Here is a 12,318-nt window from a genome sequence, read left to right as displayed (position 1 = left end):
CAGGTGTCTTTAAAGACACCACACAGAATGCCTGCTCTCATGACCTGTGGGAGGAAAAGCATGAGAGACATAATACAAGTACTGATGTAGATTAGTAAAATCTATATTTACCTTTACACGGACTAAAGGAACTTACACATAGAATCAGAAGAAAAAAATACCAATAAAAATGTGTGGGGGTGGGAGGGTGCAGGAAATGAAAACTAGAGATTTTGGAAACTTTCCCTTGTTTGCCACTGGAACAGAATATCTGAGGTTTGTTACTTAGACACGCACATTTTTGAGAAAGAAATTCAGAAATTCTGCCTGAAGTGAACTGCCACAGCTTTAGAAAGAAACAGGAAAAACAAAATGAGAATTATTACACAATTAATAACAAACCAACTGTAAGTGGATTATTCCTTCACGGATGAGCCCGTGTCAGCAGCACATTGCTCAGCCCTAGCGACTGACTAGGAATTCCCACAATGAACATCTTTCAGTCTATCAATAGCAGCTATAAGGCATTTAAAAATTTCACAAATAACAAAATAATTTTTATATTAGATATCTAACTTAAGGTGAGAAATAGGTTGCCCTCAGAGAGGGGATGGCTTTTTTTCCCCCACTTAAAACCCAATCCTGTTACTAAGGAGTGAAACTCTCGCACACTGGAAGTCCTCAACAAGAGCTTATCACCACTTAGTGACTAAAGGATTCGGGCAGCCCAAATATAGGAGTCCTGTTTCTTCATCCCTATTCACTTATTTCTCAGTTCTATTCAGTAGCAGGCCTGGCTTACTTGTGGATACATAGAGGACACAGATAATAAACTAAGCCCCATAGTTGTGTTTTAGCAAGAAAAAAGGTCTCCCTTATTCATACCCTCCACTCTGATTATAAAACCTCTTTAAAAATCTCCTTTTCCAAAACTTCTTATCTAACACATTTCACCACTCACCAATTTCGGAAAAGAGCATGTTAAGGAAAAAAACCTATGTGCATGAAATCCCTCACCCATCAACCTTGTTACATCCACCACTGGCCAATCAATTAACCAGAACTGGAGAGTGCTTTCAATGTAAGTGCGAGATGATCAATGTAGGCCGCAGCATCTCCATCCTCCTGGAGCTTATGATTCAGGAAGTTAAAGTTAGCTCTTGCCTCAACTGAACATAAAGAGATCAACAGGTCACATTCATTACAAGGCAGTATGCCTCAAGGGTCAGATAATGGGTTTAGGAGTAAATGCTCCTACAGTCCAGAAGGAAACATTATAGATCGGCACATTAGAAGACACATTATGAAGAAGAAAGAACGTAAACAAGGCCTCGAAGGATGGGCAGGCAGAGAGGTATCACGTGCTTTTCCACAAAAGGGGTTGGTGGTTCCTACTGCTCTGATTCATCATGGGAAACAACAGCCCTGAACGGTCATGGAACACCTCACAGGAGTGCTCAGAAGTTACACTAGAATAGCTTTCAATGACTGCTTTTAGTACTTAGGGTCTAGAGTGGGGTGTTGCCAATAACAACTTATTAAGAATGGCTTTTGAGAGTTTAAATGAAGAACAATACATGACTGGACAAAACCCCAGATAAATAAAACCACAGAAAGGACAGAGAATGGCCCCAGGCCATCAAGGCTGGTCTACAACCTCACCAAACTCCTTTATGCATCTAACAAGAGAAAACACGTTCATCGTAGGAATTCCTGGTTGGCCGTGGAAGCCTGGAAGCTGCTGACAGAGGGGACACCCAGTGATGCTTATCTGTGAGGGCTTCCGGAAAGAGGCAACTTCAGAAAACAGTCTTTGTGGGTTCCAATGTCCAAGAAAGGGCTTCCAAACTGAAGATAATACACACCTGCTGCCAAAAAATTCTGAGCATCCTTGGCCTCTTGCAGGATAGCTGTTCTCAGTCTGATAATATTAAATGCTAGCTTGGCTTGGTCCTGATGGCAAACTTACACAACTTGTGATGACAGTTTATCATGGAGAGGATGTGCCGGTTCCTATGTGATTTCCCATTGAACTGCCATATTGTATTAGCATTCTGAAGTCCAACCAGTGTTTCAAGAAAGAGTCCTGTGAGTCTGCACTGAAAAGAAGACTCTGAGACCATGGCTCAACNTTTTCCACAAAAGGGGTTGGTGGTTCCTACTGCTCTGATTCATCATGGGAAACAACAGCCCCGAACGGTCATGGAACACCTCACAGGAGTGCTCAGAAGTTACGCTGGAATAGCTTTCGATGACTGCTTTTAGTACTTAGGGTCTAGAGTGCGGTGTTGCCAATAACAACTTATTAAGAATGGCTTTTGAGAGTTTAAATGAGGAACAATACATGACTGGACAAAACCCCAGATAAATAAAGCCACAGAAAGGACAGAGAACGGCCCCAGGCCATCAAGGCTGGTCTACAACCTCACCAAACTCCTTTATGCATCTAACAAGAGAAAACACGTTCATTGTAGGAATTCCTGGTTGGCCATGGAAGCCTGGAAGCTGCTGACAGAGGGGACACCCAGTGATGCTTATCTGTGAGGGCTTCCGGAAAGAGGCAACTTCAGAAAACAGTCTTTGTGGGTTCCAATGTCCAAGAAAGGGCTTCCAAACTGAAGATGATACACACCTGCTGCCAAAAAATTCTGAGCATCCTTGGCCTTTTGCAAGATAGCTGTTCTCAGTTTGATAATATTAAATGCTAGCTTGGCTTGGTCCTGATGGCAAACTTACACAACTTGTGATGACAGTTTATCATGGAGAGGATATGCCGGTTCCTATGTGATTTCCCATTGAACTGCCATATTGTATTAGCATTCTGAGGTCCAACCAGGGTTTCAAGAAAGAGTCCTGTGAGTCTGCACTGAAAAGAAGACTCTGAGACCATGGCTCAACACTACCCAAGCTTTTGAGACTATAAGTACGTGGGCCCAGGTAAGGAATGCCACTCTCACGGGGCTGAGCACTGGAACACTTACAAATTTCTACTCACTGGTATACGTGGAGAGGTAAGAGCTCATCCCTCGGGTTCCTTATTAATAAATTGAAAACAATAATTGCACCTACTTTATAGGAGGGTTGTAAGGACTGTTTCTGGCACTTAGGAGGGACTATGTAAGTGTTTGCAGTGATAACTGTCATTATTACTTCCACAATCAGCATGTTTATCAGTTGAGAAAATACTCACCTATAATGGTCACTTCATCTATTACCCCATAACAATGACCCCACTCTGGGGACATGAGAATCTGCTGGTTTCAATCACTGTGTGGTACGGGGAAGATGCATCCCACTCCGTGCAGAGAGCTCAGGAAGTGCCAACTCCTTGCAGAGAACAACTCTGCAGCAGAATGAACAAGTCGATGGCCCAGGAATGACCCCACCAGTTTGCCCCAGGGGACACTCACCACATAGAGCTTGCGCCAGATGACAGCCCATTCTCGCAGAGTCGCCGTCAGCTCCTGCACCAGGGGGAGCTCACCAGGAATCACGGTCTCATGCTGCCTAGAGAGAACCAAACGGAGGCTCACTTTACTCCAGTTTGACTGGTGTTGCTTATCTTGACAGAGACATATTCCCCAAGTCTCAAGGAGAGAAATGGACTGGTTTGGTTTGAAACGAAGCAAAAAATGCCCATGGCGGGAGTGGTTTCTGTAGGGAACTTTATCACATTTAGGCATCTGAGAAAAGAGAAGGGGTTTAGAACAGCACAGTCCTCAAAATGGACTTAGTTTCTGCAACGGAATGGGCCCACAGCCCAGCCTTGACCTCCCCATATAGGGTCTCTCCAGGAGCCTCAATTACCCAGCCAGGCTGACCTCAGTGATTCTCAGGGATGGAAGCAAAAAATTAAATATTTTAGCTTGTTCCACCAGGCAGCTGTCTTACTTGGGGGAGAGGGGGTGAAGAGGTGTAGATGGCACAGGGGTCCTGGGGCTGGTGACCTCACCCAGGACCTGCTGGTAGGGACAGAGGCAGTCCCTTTTCTAGAAAGGTACTGGCTTTTCTTCTCATCTGCTGCTTCACAGCATAGGAAATGTATACATATATGTAAAAATCCTTCCTTACTCACAGTAGACTTATAAAATGGTAGGCTCTACATTATTCACATAAATTCCCTCTGGTGTGACTATGATCAGCAAAAGGAGAGAGCAAGAACAAGCAAACCAAGGGGGATTAGTGGTAGGACTGACAGATTTAACAAATAAAAATACAGGATGTCCAGTTACGTTTGAATTTCAGATATATTTAGCTAATTTTTTAGAATAAGTAAGTCATGAACTATCTGGGACATACTTACTGTGAACAATTACTTGTGATCTGAATTGCAAATTTAACTGGGCATCCTGCATTCTACCTGGCAATCCTAATTAGCAGAATATGCCTCCTACCCAGCCTCTCTATCAACGTGGTGGGGGGCCGTGGAGGCTGCCCAGGAATGGCCCACAGGAAAGAGGACTTCTCCAGGAGGGCAGGAGACCTGGTTTTTGGTCCTGGTTCTGCCACTGAAGAGCTGTATGAATGTGAGTGCATCTCCACCTCTCGCCTATAAAATGATGGTGCTGCACTTAAGCCCAAGAAAGTTCTTTCTAACTCTGAGGCTGCATGACCCTGTGACCCAGCTATCCATCCTCCCCTCGGCTCCACACTGCTCTCTCCAGCCCTGGGAATCTCTCCAGACACTCTTCACTGCCTCCTTAACTCTCTCGCCTGTAGCCTCTCTCGCCCACTTTGGCTGAGGATCTCCCTCTTCTTAGCTGCCACAAAGGCAGTACTTTCCAGGACAAATGAGGAGGGCCAGAAACAAGAATGCCCCAGACTGAACAGATTTTACCTGCAGAGCACATTCACGCGCACCATTTCATGTGAATCTCACATCAAGCTCATGACCAACGTCGGGCCAGACTGCTCTCCCCAAAATGCAGTGAAAAACCCAAGGTGCACTTGAGGCTCCACGACTCATCCAAGTTTCAGAGCTGATAAGTGCAGGCTGTTGTTCAGTTAACCATCTCTCAAAGATCCCAAACTGGGGCTTCTTAGGTTTACCAGCCAAAGAGCCCCAAATATTCGTGTGTGCAAACACACACACACACAGACACACACACACGCACGCACGCACGCACACACACGCACACACACACATACACACTGGTGAGCAGGGAGCAAACAAGGGGGAGATCCAGGCCCTCAGCTCATTATTTTGTCTTCCTTACTCTAGGGAAGGGCGCCAGGGAGGGACAATTACAGAAAGAGAAGGCAGAGGAAGAGGTTCTATCAGGGAAGGTTTTTATTCATTTCCTTCTCATATGAAGAGAAGCTGAATGGATGAGATGAGAAAAATATTAATGCACCCAAGACAGTCTTTAACAATAATCTTATATCTTCATCATTCCTAGACTGGAACTTACCCTCGGTCTTCCACGGTTGCCTCTTTCAAATGGATGTACGTTTCCGGGAAAATACCCTACAGAGAGAAGCACTTCGGTTATGTGGCCATAAAAATAACTTCAGCCCAAAGTAAAAAGCATGAATGGCAGAGAGAATGAATGGGAACCCCTCAGCAATGGCTAAATTTCGAGATCAGGACTGAAGGACATCAGCACCAAGGATATCAGGCTACCTGGACAAAGGCATGGGACAAGCCCAGAAAGGGCATCAATTAGACATGGGTTCAGAGAGCACAGGATAAATGTTTTGTAATGAAGAAGCATCCATGCCCAGGTCAGCTCAGAGCTACTATAAGAGTAAGAAATTTAATAGAGAGCTCCTAAAAGCCCTCTAGATATTACATGCCATGAGAGGCTTCCTTTAAAAGGTTTCTCATAATGAGTGCGATGGAGACTATCTAATTCTCAGTGGCCCATAAAATTATAGGGATGTTCTAAAGTAATTCCTCTCAGCACTTTTACACAAAGCAAATGCACCCAAAATCAGTGAGTATTATTTAGCTGGTTATTTTTAGCACTTGAGAGTCCCAAATTGCTCTCCATGCTATTTCCTTAAGGCATAATTGCTCGTAGGTATTGTGACATTGCCCATGGGAAAACTAAGGCTCAGAAAGACCTTAGAAAAGACAGGAAACCAGGGGGTAGAAAGAACTGAGGATCAGATCTAACCAAGAGAAAGAAAGTCACAGATGTGTTTTCTTAAATGCCAAAAGCTTCTGTTGTTTCGCTGTGTGATATGCTCATCAGCAAACGGATTAGATGCCACCTGAAGAAGGCACTGCTGATCTTCGTTTTATGGTATCGTACATGCAGGACCAGAAGAGGCAGGAGCAGAACCTGTTTAGCTGGCACCACTGGCTCAACTGCTCCCAGTCCTGCTCCTGGAAGAGCTGGTGTGAGCTCTGCAGACATTCTATGTCAGGGGTGGCTAACCACAAAGGAGGGAGGGAAATCCCACTGCCTGGAGGACTGTGGTCTAACATGTGTGCCCCAGGTGATCCTTAATCCGCTCAGACATGGGAAACTAGTGAACACTGGCAGGGTTGGTCTTGTGTCCAGTTTCACACATTCTATTTGTCTGCACAATACTCTTCTTTCTCCCTTTTCACCCTTTGTCAGTAAAACAGGAAACAGCAAGAACGTGTGACATTAAGCTGCTCCCAGTGCTGGGGATGACAGGGCGCACTCTGCATCTGCTCGAGTAAGAAGTGTGATGGCCAGCCTTTCCAACCAGGCAGAAAGAACTAGAAACAAAGTGCATAACTTCTCCTGTTCACCTTGAGAAAGGGGCAGGCGTGGGGTGTGAGTGAGCAAGCCCTATTCCAGTCCTGCCACTGATCAGACCAAGAACACTGACCTCTTTCACTATAGGGACAGGATTCAGAGCACTTGTGGGAAACTGATCAAACAATTAACAACAAGCAAAAAATCAATGTGTGTGCAATTCCTCTGGGCCTGATTTCTGGAGTTCTGAAACTCCAGATCTATCCCTAGATGCCTAAGGAACACTGGGTGTTTCTTCTGCCTGCTAAGCTGAGGTCAATGATTTGTTGCTATCATCTCTGTGACGAACCGACCTGGTTGTCGAGACCTCACCTTGAAGACATGATGCTAAGTGAATAAGCCAGACACAAAAGGACAAATGCTGCAGGATTCCACTTCCATGGGGTGCTAGAGGAGTCAAGCCCGTAGAGACAGTAAGTAGAATGGGGGCTTCCAGGGGCTGGGGTGAGGGGGGTGGGGAGTTATTGTTCAATGTGCACAGAATTTTGGCTTGGGAAAATGGAAAAGTTCTGGAGATGGATGGTGGTGATGGCTGCAATAACGTGAATGTATCTAATGCCACAGAACTGGACACGTACCAATGGTTAAGGTGGTAAATTTTATGTTATGTATTTTTTACCACAATTTTTAAAAGTCCAGAAATCATAAAAAGGAGTGTGTTGGGTGGAGATGAACTACTTAATGTAGTAGTTATAAGGATCCATTACCAGAGGTTAAAATAAGATGTAACATTGCTAGTCCAAAGGAATATCCTTGCACAAGGTTTTCCAAATCAAGAAGGTAAAAGACCAATCAAGATTTTCATGCATTCATAATCGGGTGAATGGTCCCTCCTAATAACTGGGAGACATCCATAATAGAAGCTTTCAGAAATATAATTAGTGACAAATTTTGTGACATCGAAGCAGATCATAAGCAGATAATTTATATCGGATGTACAGGCAGAATGATTTCTATATTAAGAGATTATTTATTTTGTCATATTACCACTCTGTCACCATCTTTCCATGATAGCACTTGGCCATTTATAATCATTTAATTGCTCTGGCAAGTCTGATGCTTGTAGAACTTTTCCTCATGTCACTACGACACACAGAAAGCCAGAGTGAACCTGAGTATACATTTCTGATTTACAGCCTATTCCTCAATTCTGCTTTTCTCTCTCAATGCAACATACTCACTTTAGTTATAAGAAAAAAAAAAAAAAAAAGATTTTCTAGATTATCCACACTCCTGCCAGGATCAATAATCGGTTTCTGAAAAGCTCTTGGCTTCTTCAATCTGTAAAACCGCTAGCTGCTTTTACCACTACTCTAAATGGCTAGGTTGGCTTATAAATGACACTGAGAACTTCCATTAAAATAATAGGCCTCTCAAGTAGCTCTTCTCCTGCAGCGTGGGAAGGAAGGACACAGCATTAGGCAGGCCTTTCTAATGGGCTGAATCTCTTAATGAAAGGGTGTCACAAGTTGGGCACAGTTTGTGACAACTGACTTGGAATTCCCCCTATTTTTTCCTGGATCTCTCCACAAGACAGACATCTCGACTTAAAAAAAAATCGACCAATAAATGCGTGGCCCTGGTCTGTGTCATTATTTCATTGAATTACAAACTTTTTCTTCAATTATCAAGAACAAAGAGCTCTTATTGAAATAATTCTTCTAAAGGGTGAGGTTTTAAGTTTAAACAAGGTTTTTAAGAATCCTTTAATGAATACAAAAAAATGTAAAACACCTACAGAACTTGTCATGTAGATCATAGTAGGGCTCCCTGTCTATCTACTTTTCAAAGCAGACAAGGGCACTACTACCTAGATGGATTTTTGGTATATTAGGAAATCAGAGGATGCCTTAGAAACAAGATTGTCTATGCTCAAAATCATCCTTCCACACTGCAGAGTCTCTAAAAAGAAAGATCTGTGGTCTGGGACCTTGTTTCAACATGACTGACATTTACTAGCTAAAAAATCAAGACTTGTGTTTGTTCCTTTAGTTCATATAATTTTATCTGACAATAATTTTTTGTTTATTTTTTAAAAATTAACTTTAAAAATAAAAGGATTGGGAATTAAGTGACAAGCATTCTTACTCTTGAACAAACTCAGAACATCAAAGTTGTTAACTCTAATCATTCTTTGAAGTAACTCCCACTTTCACAATTGTGAGTGAAATATAAACACTGACAGGGCTGAGAAGCAGGTACTCCGTCTCTCAGAGGGTCCTGAAAGAAAGGCCTGGGCTCTAGCCCTATCATGCTTTCATTCATAAGGCATATGTGTCATTGTAAGTCCCTATTTGGAGGCCCAGAGAAACTGAAGTCAGCAAAAGATGAAACGAAAATAATTAAGCTGGAAATGAGGACAGGTGGCACTAGCCATCTAACTGTGGATAGAAAAATTCAGCATCAGGATTTTGGGAAAGACAAAAGGAATGAAATTGTGGGAGTTGATACTTGCATCAAAAGCAAACACTACTTTATTTTGCTAGATTATTAAACGGTCCAAGTTAACAAAATGTGTGTGCATACACATACATGTGCAAATACTGAGTATGATTTAAGTATCAACAACACACAAAGCAGTCCTTGTTTTTAACGGCCCATACTTTTGCTGGACCCTGTGTTCTTTTGAGCACGGGGTGTCCAACATCGCCCTACCTGTAGAAGATTATTTCTATCTCATGCTGTGTTTGAAAAGTAAGAACTGTGGGTTTGGTTTGGATTTTTAACCCCCCTCTTGATAAATTCTAAAGTGTTCCTCTCATCCCTTCACTAATTTGCTATTTGGCATGTGAACTAATTGTGAAATAATAAGCCCTATCAACTCTGCTCTTTCAAAAGAAAGTGCTGACATGTTGTACTGCCTCAGCGAGCGGTATCAAATGGAAAGCTGCTATGTGACCTAGCACAAACCAAGGGGGTATTAACATAATTAATACATTTTCTTAGCTTGATGATTAGTAGCTTTGGCACTGTGAAAAGGAAACGACTAGGTCAGTATTTTTCACACTCTGCCCATAACGAATAGTAAGAGATACATTTTTATGGCAACCCAGTACTATATACATAAAATACACAAAAATAAAATAAAAAATATGCAAAATACATAAAAACATATACCTAAAACAAAAGTCTTGTGAAAGAATACTTACCATTGCATCCAATTTTTTTCTTTACTTTTCAGTTTTATCTTTTGGAACATGTTGGTTATAACTCACTATATTTCATGATGTATTATCGGGGTTCTAAGGCTCACAGTTTGAAAACCGCAACTTTGGTTCATCCATTTTATAAGAAAGGAAAGAATCAAGTGGAAATGGGGAGACCCTTTTGTTCTGGGATTTTAGCACTGGAAGTAAAGGATAAAGGGAGAACCATGAATCCCTCCCTCCTGGAAAGGTATTTCACTAGAGCAATGTGACTGTCTTACCACCCTGCTTAGCTTGAGGGACAGGGAGCTGGGACCTTCTCCTTGAACTGGCTGGTGGGAAATATGGTAAGATGGAATTTATACTATTATACCTAAGCACTGAAGTCAGAGAATAAGCTTTCCAATCATAAGAAGAGCCATGGAAGAGAAGCAAACTAGGTCTAGAGATACAGCAGAGAGCAGATAGGGGAATTAGATAGCAACACACAAAACAGGTAGACAGATTTCAAATGAAATAAAAAATTGAATGATAAGCCATACCTTTTTAGATTTATTTTGGAGGGTATATCCTCTGTACCAACCTGTCAGGGTATAAGAGAACACAAAATACTTTATGTTTCATGTGCTAATGTAAAGATAACAGCAATATACATTCTCATGCTCTGTTAGCAATCCTGGGATGGAATCCAAGAGACAATAAGCAGACAATATATTAGAATGTGAACATTTTAGTCTACTACACAGTAGAAATCCAGATCTATTTTAGAGCTTCATTCTCTTAATAACTATAGGATTTAAAATTCAGTTAGAACCAAGCCTCATCTCTATTCATTTGGAGAAAGGATTAAAAAAAAACCCCAACAAGACAGAAGTTAGCCCAACCTCTTAACTGCTTAATACCTTGCAGTCATTCAATAAAGTTTTTCATGAATATGGGATTTCATCAAATATATACTTTCTACAAGTCACTTTATACTATTTAAATATTGTTAAATAATTTATATTTGCTCTCTCTCACTCCTCTGAGTTTCCAAGTTAAGAACCACTATTCTGGAACAATTTTAAATTAGAGTAGCAAATCTTACATATAAAAATACTTGCACCTAAAAAACATCCAAACAAACAGTAAAACATCGTTTTATGCAATTCTTGGTAATGCTATAATTAATTCCCTCAATAAAAGACACTATGGGTTTGCCTGATTTAGGCAAAGGCTTCCACTTCTTTTTTTAAAATTCCAATGAAGACATAGACCTATGAATATTTTCCCACCATCTATCTTGTAGAGGGAGATTACAATTTAATACATAAACAGATATTTTATATTATTTACTGGACACCTACTACATACAGTTCACTGTACTACTTTTCCTCCTTCCCTATGACCATCAGCTAAGATATTAACGCAATCATCTTGCCTAAGAAAACCTTGTTTAAGTAGCACACATGTGGAAGGCAGCCTCATACATACAGTGACAGTAGATTCAAACTGCAATCAAAACTTGAGGCACCTACCAATGGTGTTCTAAAACTCTCCTGCAATTTGTTCTATATGAAATCACTCAGACACACAGACACACAACAGACACACAGACGCACAACAGACACATAATCTATTTTGTACATGTTACAAGTAGAAAATTGAATTTAGGGCCGGCCCGGTGGCGCACTGCTACAGTGCTCCACTTGGGAGCGCAGTGGCGCTCCCGCCGAGGGTTCGGATCCCACATACAGACCGGCCGCTCACTGGCTGAGCGCGGTGCGGGCGCAACACCGAGGATTGCGATCCCGTTGCCGGTCCCGGTCCGGTACGGGCGCGACACTGAGGGTTGCGATCCATTGCCGGTCACGAAAAAAGACAAAAAGGAAAAAAAAAAAAAAAGAAAGAAAATTGAATTTATCTCTGTTGGGCACAGATTTAATAATATTTTCACAAATTTAAAACTGTCAATGGTATTGAAAAAGTTAAAAGACTTTGCTGTTTTGACAGGAGGAATGGGGTACTGTGCTGTGCAACTGTGGTTTGTATCAAGGCACACAGTTGAGAAACAGGTATCTGAACAGGAAACACTGCCCCCAATTTAGGATGCCAATGTGTAAGAGATCCAGGTATAAGAAGTACACCAAGCTAAACATTTCTCCCCGGGTCTCAAGACTCTGCACCGACCTGCACATGAAAATGGCTTTTACATGAATGAATGGCTTCAACTTCATCCTGGGACAATGGCCGAGTGGGAGGGCATGCTCAGAAACAAACCCGCAGTCTTTTGCAAGCAATTTTCATCTTCCCACACCCCACAAAGCTGAGATATCACAGCATAGACTTTGCTCCACTTTTGGAGAAAAATTTATCTGTACTTTTGTAAACAGTTTTTTTTTTTTTTTCCTTTTAGTCTTTTTTTACTGACCGGCAACGGGATCGCAACCCTCGGTGTTGCGCCCACACCACACTCAGCC

General features: G+C 42.0%; 1 protein-coding gene across 1 annotated transcript in view; it reads right to left on the bottom strand.

Annotated features, from left to right (window-relative positions):
- LOC103606041 (dedicator of cytokinesis protein 5) overlaps positions 1 to 10,442 on the bottom strand; it is a gene marked incomplete at its 3' end in the record, with an annotated part of 132,284 nt that extends 121,842 nt beyond the window's left edge. Inside the window, exons 1-3 of the mRNA XM_008590639.1 lie at positions 10,402 to 10,442; positions 5,391 to 5,446; positions 3,390 to 3,486 (exon numbers count right to left, since the gene is read on the bottom strand). The remainder of the gene's footprint in view (positions 1 to 3,389; positions 3,487 to 5,390; positions 5,447 to 10,401) is intronic.
- Positions 10,443 to 12,318: the final 1,876 nt, after the last annotated feature.

Source organism: Galeopterus variegatus, unplaced genomic scaffold (genome assembly GCF_000696425.1).
Source record: "Galeopterus variegatus unplaced genomic scaffold, G_variegatus-3.0.2 Scaffold6238, whole genome shotgun sequence".
In the NCBI taxonomy this organism is placed as follows: domain Eukaryota; kingdom Metazoa; phylum Chordata; class Mammalia; order Dermoptera; family Cynocephalidae; genus Galeopterus; species Galeopterus variegatus.
Note: the sequence above shows the minus strand (reverse complement) of the source record. Positions and strands in the feature narration are given on the sequence as shown.